Source organism: Elephantulus edwardii, unplaced genomic scaffold, assembly GCF_000299155.1.
Source record: "Elephantulus edwardii isolate Elephantulus edwardi_28Jun2011 unplaced genomic scaffold, EleEdw1.0 scaffold00212, whole genome shotgun sequence".
Lineage (NCBI taxonomy): Eukaryota > Metazoa > Chordata > Mammalia > Macroscelidea > Macroscelididae > Elephantulus > Elephantulus edwardii.
The window spans coordinates 3348405-3360253 of NW_006399962.1; positions in this window are offsets into that span (position 1 = coordinate 3348405).

The following is an 11849-nucleotide window of genomic DNA, read 5'->3' on the forward strand; positions in this document are numbered from 1 at the left end:
ACAGTGCTTGTCAAAGCCAGTTCTGATTAATCTCCTTTGTCAGTGTGTCCTTTGCCATTCCCTATCACTCCTCCCTGAGAGAGACTTCACCCTGATTTGTAAGGAAAAGGGGACGGCATAGTCTCTTAGCTATTTCCTTTTGAGGCTGTAATCTTTATGGGAAGAAACTGCCTCATTGTTCTTCTGAGAGCAGCTGGTGAATTTGAACCTTTCAGTTAGCAAGAACAATGCTTAACCAATTTCACCACTGGAGTTCAGAAGACAGGGAAAGGGCTAATACCAGTTGATTTCAAAGTGGGGGGATGGCTGAGTACAATATCTCTCTCCTCTTCTTTTTAATAGAGAGCTCTGGTGGCCTAGTGGTAAGAACCTGTACTGCAATTCCAAAGGCATAGTTTCAAATCTATCAGCTGCTCCACAGGAGAAGAACGGGCAGTCTTCTCTTGTGAGATTAACTGCCTCTGAAAACCTGCTGGAGAGTCAGTTCCAACTCAACAGTCCTCAACAACAATGTTTGTGGTGGTGGTTGTTGCTGTCGAGTCATAAGCGACTCATAGTGACCCTATGAATAAAAGACCTGAACACTTGTATAACTTTCATCATTTCTCCACATCCATAGAGTTTCCAGAGGCAAGCTATTTCGGAAGTGGATGCCACTCCTGTTTTCAGGCTTGTTTTAGTTGGGAAGCTCCACCAAACACTGTCCACCACAGGTAACCATTACCTCATTTGACACATCAGCGTCACAGTGTTTAGCATCACAGCAACCACGAGTTACCTCTGTACAGCAATGCACAGATCAGTGCTATACCACTTAGAAGAAAGTGAAATCAAAAGGAAATAGTAATTAAATTATCATTGTTGTTATTGTTAGGTGTCATTGAGTCAATTCCAACTCAGAGTAACACCATGTAAAACAGAATAAAAGAATCCTTGGTCTTGTACCAAGCCTCACAATTGCTGCTTAATTAATCAATTAATCTCATTGAAGATCTTCCTCTTTTTCTTCGACAATTTACCACACATGATCTCCTTCTCTAAGAAATGCCTTTTTTTGGTAACATGTGAAAATGTGTTTAATGTTAACAGGATAAAATCTTTTTAATCATTTTTATGTGTACCTATGTTATTTGCCTTTTCTAATGGAGATAAATTATTTGAGGATTGTAGAAACATATTCCTAAACACAACATGGTTAGGTGCCATCGAGTCACATTTGAGTCATAGATCCTATGAACAGCAGATCTCAACCCTGTCCTATCCTGTGCCATATGCATCATTTCAAACATACTTGAGCCCATTGCTTCAGTCATTGTGTCAACTTATTTCATCAAGTGTCTTTCTTTCATTGACCCTCCACCTTTCCAAGCAAGATGCCCCTTTCCAAAGAATAGCCCTTTCTAGTAACATGTACAAAGTATATGAGACAAAGCTTCCCATCCTTGCCTCTAAGGAGAACTCTGAGTGTACCTTCTCCAAGACACAAAATTTGTTCCTTTGGCAGTCCATGAGATATTCAGTCATTGTTGTTGTTTTTGTTGCTGTTGTTGTTGTTGTTGTTGTTATGTGCCATCTTCTATCCTGTGCCAATCTTATTATCCCTGACACACCTGCCAGTGGTACTTCTCTTTATCAGGCGCTCTGGTGGGGTAGTGGGTTAAGGACTGAGACGGCAAACAGAAAGGTCACCAGTTTGAACCAACCAGCTATTCCTTGGAGAAAGACAAGATGGTTTGCTCCCATAAAGAACTGCTTTCTAGAGTTCTATTCTGCTGCCAATAAGATTAGGAATCCAGAGGTCACCAGTGGATTTGATTTGGGGTTTTCATCTCTTTAAAAGCTCCATCGTACCTAGCTTCTTATAGTCTTTTGTGTTTCTTTTTCTAGACTCAAAATAGTCTCCCCTGAATAAACAAATATGTCTTGGAGAAAGTGCAGCCTAAATTCTTATCAAAGGCAAGGATGGTGAAGCTTACTTAGGCTCTCATACTTTGCACATGTTAAGAGGGGCTATTCCCTGGGAAAGGAGATCATGCTTGGAAAGGCAGAAGATTGGCGAAAGAAAGGAAGACTCTCAATGAGATGGACTGACACAGTGACTGTAGCAATGGGCTCAAGACTGTCAGAGACAATGACGGCACAGAATAGGGCACAGCTCAGCTCTGTTGTTCGTAACGTCACTAATGAGTCATAGTCAACATACGAAAACATATACATACAGGGAGCTCTGTGGTTTAGTGGTAAGGAGTTGCATTGCCAACCTAATGACTGGAGGGTCAGCTCTGTCTGGCTCAATGACACATAACAAGATATGCATAAAGAATACCTGCCTAAAATAAACCTTTGTTCAAATCCCAGTGAGTTTTGATTAATTTTAACAAAGGAAAGGCTTTGCCAAGCAACTACCATATAGATTCAGAACAACACAAATTAAAGGTAGAAACTAATAAAGATATAATTGAGTGAAAGGAAAGGCAATATACAATAAGTGTTGTATTGTTGTATTGTTGTTATGTTCTTGTATACCGTAGAGTCAGAAACGATCCATAGCTGGTCCTTCAGCCGGGTTTCAGAGGCAGTTAATCACATGAGAGGAGACTGCCCATCCTTCTTCCACAGAACAGCTGGTGGCCTCGAACGACAGGCTTTTGGGATTGTAGCACAGCTTCTTGCCACTAGGCCCACAAGTGCTCCCTAGGGTTTTATTAGATAATGTAATAAATTAATCAGTTGTAATTAATGTTCTATAATAAAATGTCTATTAGTGATTTCATGAAAAGCCAATATAATTTATAAACTTCCCCTCAAATGTTTTGTAATGTCTAAATGTAAAAAATAACAATAATAATAAGCACTGTACAGAACCAGCTGAACATTCAAGATAAGAGTGTGGCCTCACTAGGAAGAGAGGGGTGGAGAGAGGCCAAACATACGAGACTCCTGTGGACAACTCCATCTCTGCTAAAGCAGAATTAGAAAAACTAGCATGTGACTTTAATAAAGGGACTGTGTTCTATTATTTATTCCTAGTCATGTCAAAGATATGATTGGGACAATTCTTCCTTAACTCCATTCCTTTTCTGTTCCTTAAATAGATAAATTTCATATTTTGTGAAAGCATTCTTTTTGGTGTGCTCTGGTGGGCTAGTCTTTAGGCAGTTGTATGGCTAAACCAGAGGTCATGCCTCTCTGGTAGTTCAAATCCAACAGCAGATCCACAGGGAAAAGAGAAGCAATCTCAGAAACCCAACGAAGGTTTTCAAACATTGATTCTGAAAACTAATTTGCCTCTCAAGATAACATATCCTAAGGGAGCTCTGGGGACCTAGTGGCAAAGAAGCTGTACTGCAATCCTGAAGGTGCATGATTCAAATTCACTACATGGTCTGCTGGAGAAGGAGGGGCAATCTCCTCCTGTGCCAGTCAGATATGATTGGACAGCATACTAAAAGAAATAAATAAATAAATACTCTTTTTTAAAAAAGGATAACATCCTGATTAAAGAAGCTCTATGATATCTTTGCCCAGAGTAATTGTAACCCATGACTAACTGTAAAGCCGAACAATTGTCAAAGCCATTTCACAAATATTTATATATTTCATAATATATTTCACAAACCTGTCAATACCTCATGTCTGAAAAGACATCCGTACATGGTGGTTGTTGTTGTTGTTGTCATTGTGTATTGTTGAGTTGGAACTGACCTATAGCTGACTCTCCAACAGGTTTTAAGAGGCAATTAATCACACGAGAGGAGATTGCTCATCCTTCTTCCACAGAGCAGCCGATGGCCTCAAACCATGTGCCTTTGGGATTGCAGCACAGCTTCTTGTCACTAGGGCTCTCTACTGCTGTTGTTTTTGTTGTTGTTGTTGTTGTTGTTATGTGCCATCAAGTCACCTGCGACTCATAGCGACCCTATGAACAACAGCCCTAAACCCTGCTCTGTCCTAGGCCAATCTGTCTCCAACACACCCCAATTACTCCAGTCATTGAATCAATCCATCTCATAGAGTGCCTTCTCCTCCTGTGCTGTCCCTCCACCCTCCCAAGCATGATGTCCCTCTCCAAGGATTGGTCCCTCCTTACAACATGTCCAAAGTATGTCTGATGAAGCCTCAGAATCCTTGCCTCCAAGGAGCCACCCGGTTTAACCCTCTCCAGGATGAACCTGTTTGTTTTCTTAGCAGTCCATGGTACATTCAATACTCTTCTCCAGCACCACAGCTCAAAGGCATCAATTCTCCTTCTATCCTCCTTAGTCATTGTCCAGCTCTCTGATGCATAACAAGTAAATGCAAAGACCATGGCCTGTATCAGGTGCACCTTAGTCTCCAGAGAGACACCATTGCTCTTCAGTACTTTGGAGAGGTCCCTAACAGCAGACTTTCCCATCGCAATACGTCTTTTAATTTCCTGGCTGCTCGTGCCAAAGGTGTTGACTTTGGAGCCAAGCAAACTAAAGCTATTAACAATCTCAGTCTCTTCACCATCCATCCTGATGCTGCCAATTGGCCCAGTGGTGAGAATTTTTGTCTTTTTGATATTGAGCCTCAATCCATATTGGAGACTGCAGTCCTTGACCCTCTGCAGCAAGCACTTCAGGTCCTCCTCAGTTTCGGCAAGCAGGGTTGTGTCATCTGCATAACGCAAATTGTTGATGGATCTCCCATCAGTCCTTATGCCACACTTCTCGTAGAGTTCAGCCTCCCAGATAATTTGTTCTGCATATAAAGATAGGAAATATTCCTGGCGTACACCCTTCCCGATTTTGAACCATGCAGCATTTCCTTGCTCTGTTCTGACAACTGCCTCTTAGTCCAAGTATAGGTTTCGCATTAGAACAATCAAGTGTTCTTGGATTCCCATTCTTCTCAGAGTCAGCCACAGTTTGTTATGATCCACACAGTCAAATGCCTTTGCATAATCAATGAAACACAGATAGACATTCCTCTGGTATTCACTGCTTTCAGCTAAGATGCATCTAACATTAGCTACAATATCCCTAGTACCACTATCCCTTCTAAACCCATCCTGGACTTCCAGCAGTTCTCTGCTAATGTGCTGTTCTAGTCATTTTTTTATTATCTTCAGCAGAATCTGCTTTAGTACTATATAAAATTTATATAAGCTGTGCTACATGTTTTACTGGCTGGGGTTAATTAATTTGGTCAAGTAGGCCTTTCTATGAAGATGGCGCTGAAAGTGAAGAAGGAAGCCCTTGCCCCTCCCAAAACCAAAGCCAAAGTAAAGGCATTACAGCCAAGAAGGCAGTCCTGAAGGGTGTCCACAGTCAAAAAAAAAAGAAGAAGAAGAAGAAGAAGATCTGCACATCACCCACATTCCGGCAGCCTAAGACGCTGAGAGCTGAGATTCCGAAGACAGACCAAATAATACCCCCAGAAGAGCACCCCCAGGAGAAACAAGCTTGATCACTATGCCATCATCAAATTTCCCCTGACCATGGAGTCAGCTATGAAGAATATAGATATAGCAACACACTTGTGTTCATTGTGGGTGTCAAGGCCAACAAGCACCAAATCAAACAAGCTGTAAAGAAGCTCTATGACATTGATGTGGCTAAGTTCAACAATTTTATTAGTCCTGATGGAGAGAAGAAGTCCTATGTTTGACTTGCTCCTGACTATGATGCTTTGGATGTTGCCAACAAAATTGGGATTATCTAAACTGAGTTCAGCTGGCAATTCTAAATACAAATTTTTCTCACACACACACACAAAAAAATTTGGTGAAGTGGTTGAAATTTCAGCCTAATCTCAAATTCTTTTCTCTCTTTTTTTAAATTTTATTATTATGTGTGTTTCTGTGTGTACCCTTAAATTAGATCTGACTGGTACACGAGGAGATTGTCCCTCCTTCTCCAGCAGAGCATCTGGTGGATTCGAACAGCATACCTCTGGAATTGCAGTGAAGCTTCTTGCCATTAGGCCACCAGGGCTCACCAAATTCTTTTCTCTTTTAAGAAACAAACTTATTTTTCATGTATGCATATTTTCAAAAGTTGATAAGAACATGACTCCACTTCACAAAACATACTCAGGATCTCATTTCATCCTCAAGCAGTCCTGCTCTTTACAAGCCTCACCTTTTCCATGCTTCATAATCTCCTACTAGTTCTCCCCAGCAGAACATTCTCCTCAGGGACTAACTCTAAGGGCTCACTGCCACCCTCCAGTGGGGTTTTTGCTGGTGATGCTGTTGACTTTTATTGTTACTTCCACAGTACTATTTTATTTCCCTTATTAAAAATGAAACAAAGGTTTGAGATAATGATGCAAAAGTGAATTTAGGTTTTATTTTAACTACAAAATATTAGTTGAAGCCATAGTTAAGAAAGTGATGTTTCTATTTAACTGAAGATAATTTAGTAATATTGATCGAGATGTCGTTTACTATGTTTGGTTATCTTATATCTTACTTCAGAACCATTTCATACTAGTTTGGTTTTTTAAAATACTGTTGCATCTTTTAACCATGTGTCTCTTGAAAACTCTTTTAATCATCAGATTCAGTGTAGGCAAATTCAGCCTCCAGGGGTTTTGGAGGCTGTAATCACACTGGAGAAGTTTGCTCATCTTTCTCCCATGGAGCAGCTGGTGAGTTTGACTCAAAAGATAGTCACCACCTTTAGGTTGACAGCATAACTCCCCATGGACTACGCCACCAGATCTCCCTTTTCCTGAGGGACAGTCTTCTTTAAGAAGCTTTAATCAAGTAAGCAAACTAAGAAGGGAGAAACAGGGGTCAGAGGAGTCAGAAAAAATTTCAAAGAGGCTGATGAAAGAAAGATGGAAAGATCCCCAAAGAAAATAGCATGAGTAAAGATAAAAAGTAAAGATGATCTGTAATTTATACAGGAAAAGAAAAAGAAAGTTGTACTTAAGAGTGGCAACCATGTGAAGAAAGCTGAGAGCAGGTATCGGGGTCCTGTGTGGAAGTGGACAGTGTTGACTAGTTAGCGGGATGAGAGAAGGCAGACACACCTGATAAAATCTGTTTCTCCTTGTTGTAGAATGAATATGAGGATCCAAAGGGGCCGGGGGGGGGGAGGGGGTGGAAGTACAGGGCTGACACTGGAGGATGGGGCACAGGCAATAAACATAGGGTCACGTAGTTTGATGGGTGGAGGGAAGCAGGGGTGGGGGAATGGTGGTGCAGGAAATGGGAAAGATATGGTGTGAAAAACAATGTGTATGAACTTTGTAAATAAACCAGTCCAAAAAAATTTTTTTTAAAAATCTGTTTATCAAAATGCATAGCAGTTCTTGGCCAGGACTCAGCAGCTCTGCTCCTGGGTGTTCTGGAGTCCCGAGGCTCAATCTAGTTCCCATCATTGTTCGGGCAGCCTGACTCTGTCTTTGTATCATTCTAGATCCTGTTCAACATGGATTAGCACAATGACAGTAACAATGGGCTTGAACATATCAGAGATCATGAAGATGGCCTGGGATAGGTCTGGTGTTCACAGATCTCTATGAGTCATTGTCAACTCAATACCTAACAGCTACAGAACAGATCCTGTTTGGTTCTATCCCACTTGATTTTAGTACTCTTAACTCTCAATCTCACCCTGGTGACTGGTGACTTGGTCATAGAAGCTGAAAAAAAAGACCTCTGGCAGGAAGAGACAGTAAATCAAAATTCTTCAACCAATTCCTCACTTTTTCATTATTAATTACTTGCCAATACAAAAGAAGATGTATTTATATATAAATTATGAAGCAAGATTACTTAGCAGCTGTAACAGATAAGTACCATCTGTCAATCTGAGAACTGCAATATTCCAAAATTATGCATGCCTGTGGTTTACTGTTCAAAATGGATTTTCTAGCCAAGGTCTTTGACTTCCACATCATGGCTGTGTGGGGCTGACTTAAATAAGGTGAATAGCAGCTTTTAGGTTGGAACTATTAAACAATTAAACAACATATATAGGGTACTGATGAGAGGACTGGTCAGTCTTGATGCTACCAGACTTAAACTGAGCAGGGAAGGAGGAAATCTTGCTATCAGCAAGAAAGAAGTAAATCATTCCAGTTCATGTCCATTTGGACCAGAGATTTCTGTGCAAATCAGACTGGAGCCTAGATGAGGAGAGTAGCAGCAGAAAACCAGGAACCAGTGTGAGACAGAGCTGACAGGACTGCTGGTCCATGGAGCCAGAGCCAAAGCTGAGGACCTAGGTAGACTCAAGCGTCCTAAAATTGAGGGTGGGGAGAGCATAAGTGGCAGGACTAAGAAAGCTTTATAACACTAACCTAGAGCCTGTGGATAAAGTCAGAGAACCTGTGAGCACACCTGAAAGACTGCCTTACTGAAGAATTATGTCCTATTCCCAACCTGAATTGTAAACTGTTAACTTTCCTAATAAACCCCATAACAGTGAGTATTGCTATGAGCTCTGTGTGGCCATTCCAATAGATAGCTGACCCAGTCTTAAGAGTCCTAGGGAAAACGGTTAGTGTTAGACTTAATAGAAGAAAGCTTGAGAGTCTGGGGCTTGTCTGATGTCATGGGAATTGGTTGTATACTGTTGATGTTGTAGATGGAGACTCTTCGCCTCGTGAAGTTAGCAAAGATCAGGTGCAGCTGCTCCAATGCCAATGGCACTATTTTTATAACCTTGAATGGCTTTCCTTTACACAGAATTTCAAAGGTCTGGTATTTCAGAAGTGGGTGGTCAGTCCTATTTCTTAGTCTGTCTTAGTTTGGAAATTCTGCTGAAACATATTCATCATAGGTGACCCTGCTTTTATTTTAAATATCAGTGGTAGATAACACAACTTTGCTTGCAGAAAGTGAAAAAGATTTAAAGGACATACTGAAGATCAAAGAAGTTGGTCTTCACTATGAATTATACCAATAAGAAACCAAAATATCCTCACTACTGGATCAATAGACAGCATCATGATAAATGGATAACATTTTTAAATTGTTCAGGATTTCATTTTACTCAGATCCTCAATCAACACCTATGTTAGTAGCAGTCAAAAAATTAAAAGATGTATTGCATTTGGAAACTATGCTGTCAAGGACATCTTTAAAGTGCTAAAGAGGAAGGATATAGGTTTAAAGACTAAGGTGTACCTTACTCAAGCCAGAGTATTTTCAATTGCTTCATATGCTTCTGAAAGTTGGATTAAAAATGAAAAAGAATCAATGCCTTTGAACTGTAGTGTTGGCAAAGAGTACTGAATATCCCATGGACTGCCAAAAGAGTAAGTGCATCCTGAAGGACGTGCAACCAGGATGCTCCTTAGAGGCAAGAACGATGAAATTTCATCTCACATACTTTGTGCTTGTTGTAAGAAGGGGTCCAGTTCTTGGGAAAAAACTTCATGCTTGGAAAGGTGGAGGACCAGAGGAAGAGAGGAAAATCCTCAATGAGATGGATTGGCACAGCAACTGCAACAATTACTGGACTTGAGCATGATGGAGACGGTGATTATGATGCAGGAACAAGCATTGTTCACAGGATCACTAAGAGTCACAGTCAACTACACAGCACCTAACAACAACAGCATGCTCTTCCCCAGCACAAGGTCTTGCCTCCTCCAAAGGTAACCACCATCATAATCCTTCCTTCCTCCATGCTTTATAAATGTATTCCATATGCTGCTTTTTTTGTTAGTTACCATCAAGTCACCTCACAATTATGGCAGCTCCTTGCACAACACAATAAAAGGTTACCTGATCCTGCATCATCTTCATAATCCTGGTAGGCGTGAGTCCATTGTTGCAATGTCTTTTGAATTGACTGCAACCTAGGAGGCTCATCTTCCAGTACTGTATCAGACAGTATTCTATTGTTTTCCACAGGGCTTTTCTTGGCTCATTTTTGTAATTAGAGCCCTAGATCTTTATTCCTAGTCTGTTTTAGTTGTGAAGTTTCACAAAACCTTAACAAGGGTGACCTTGCTGGTATTTGAAATACTGGGGCCTTAACTTCCAACAACATACAAGTCATCACAATATACAAACTGATAGATTTGGGTTAAATCACATATATATGTATCCCTAAACAACACTGAAATCATACTGAAAATAGTCTAAATTTTACTTAATATTTCATGAATATTTTCCTATTCATTGAGCATCATCCTTACATAACTTGATTTAATAGCTTTTCTAAAAATATTATTCATTGTTGCAGATTTTCTTCCCCTTCCCTCCCCAAGCCCACCCTGCAATGCATTCCTTATTTCAGGCTGTTGTTATAGATATAATATCTAGTCATATATTCCTTTTGGATAGTTCTTCTCCTCATCTGTTCTACTGCAGTGTTCATTATCTATCCATTCTTTGTCCATTCTCTTCCCAACCCCCCCTTGTCTGTCCTATTTTTTAACAGCAGTGTTATGCAGTATTTGTCCTTTTGTTACTGAGAAATTTCACTCAGCATAATGTCCTCCAGGCTCCCTCATGTTGAGTAATGTTTTACAAGTTTATCATTTTTCAGTGATGCATAATATTCCATTGTGGGAATGTACCATAGTTTTTCTATCATTTGTTGATGGGCACTTGGGTTACTTCCATCTCTTTGCTATTGTGAACAAAGCAGCAATAAACAAGAGTGTCCTTAATAGCAATTTTTTTATTTTATCATTGGTGGTAGATGACTGGAATTTTTTGAGCTAGAGAATTGAAACTGTCAAGAAAATCTATTCTGAAAAGAAATATGGGGCACAAGAAGGAAAGACATGCAAATAGGTCCTGACAGCAAAGGCAACACATACAATAAGATGTACAGAGGCAAAGGGTGAAATGTCACAGGAGTGAAACCAGGAAGATGCAGTTTTAGAAGGTCTTCCAAAGGGAAGAAGGGAGCTTCAGGGAAGAACAAGAAGTCAATCTGAAATTAACGATTTGGACCTTGACCTCTTTCCCTTCTCTCCATCACTTATTATTCATCGTTCTTTTTTCTTTCAAACAAGAGTAGAAATTTCTCTCCCCTAACCATTTTCCCATCTGGGGACTCAGTTCCCACTTGCTTTCTTCCAAATCCCTCAGGAAAAATAAAAAATAAACAAAACCAAAAAACTTAACTGTAACCTGATTACAGATCCCTGATAATTATCTTCAATAACTTCTTATTTGTTTGTCTGTTAATTCCCTGCTTCATCAACTCCTGCTTACATAAAGTTTCTTGGGTAGCAAATTTCTGCTTCACTTTTATGGCCTAGTTCAAAGTATAATCCTCTGAGAAACCTTCCCATATGATCTTTCCACCTCACTCCTCTGAAAAATGGCTCCTTTCCCTGACCCCCACAGTTCTGTGCCAGCTGCTGTTACTCCTACATGGGTGGCAGTTGTTTGCTGTGCTCGCTAAAGGCAGAAATCCCTGCTTCCGTGGACCCAGGTATGGTACATAACAGGAGCAAAAGTTTAGTTGCATTAAATGAAGACCAATTTGAAACAAAAGCAAGGGGAACATTAAAAAGTCTAGGGAAGATCAGATTTCTTTGAGTATAGATCAAAGAGACTTCAGCTTGTGTGACTGTTACATAATTGCATCAGAAGTATTTTCAGGGCACAACTTTCCATCCTGTTGCCTATGTGTCCTCTTCATTGTCCATAAAACCACAATCCTATTACCACTTCCACCCACACCAAAACTTGTCACAGAGCTCAATGAACCATTTTTCATATCTGTAAAGCTCTAAAATGCTTCTTTCTGATTTCTCATTCAATGAATATTTATTAAGCAACTACTATGCACAATTCCTAGATCATTTAATATTCTGCCCAAAGCATCCTTGATTACAGCAACTCTAGGTTTGAATTTGTTCTTCAGTTCCTTGAGCTTAAGAAATGCTGAGCGAGTTCG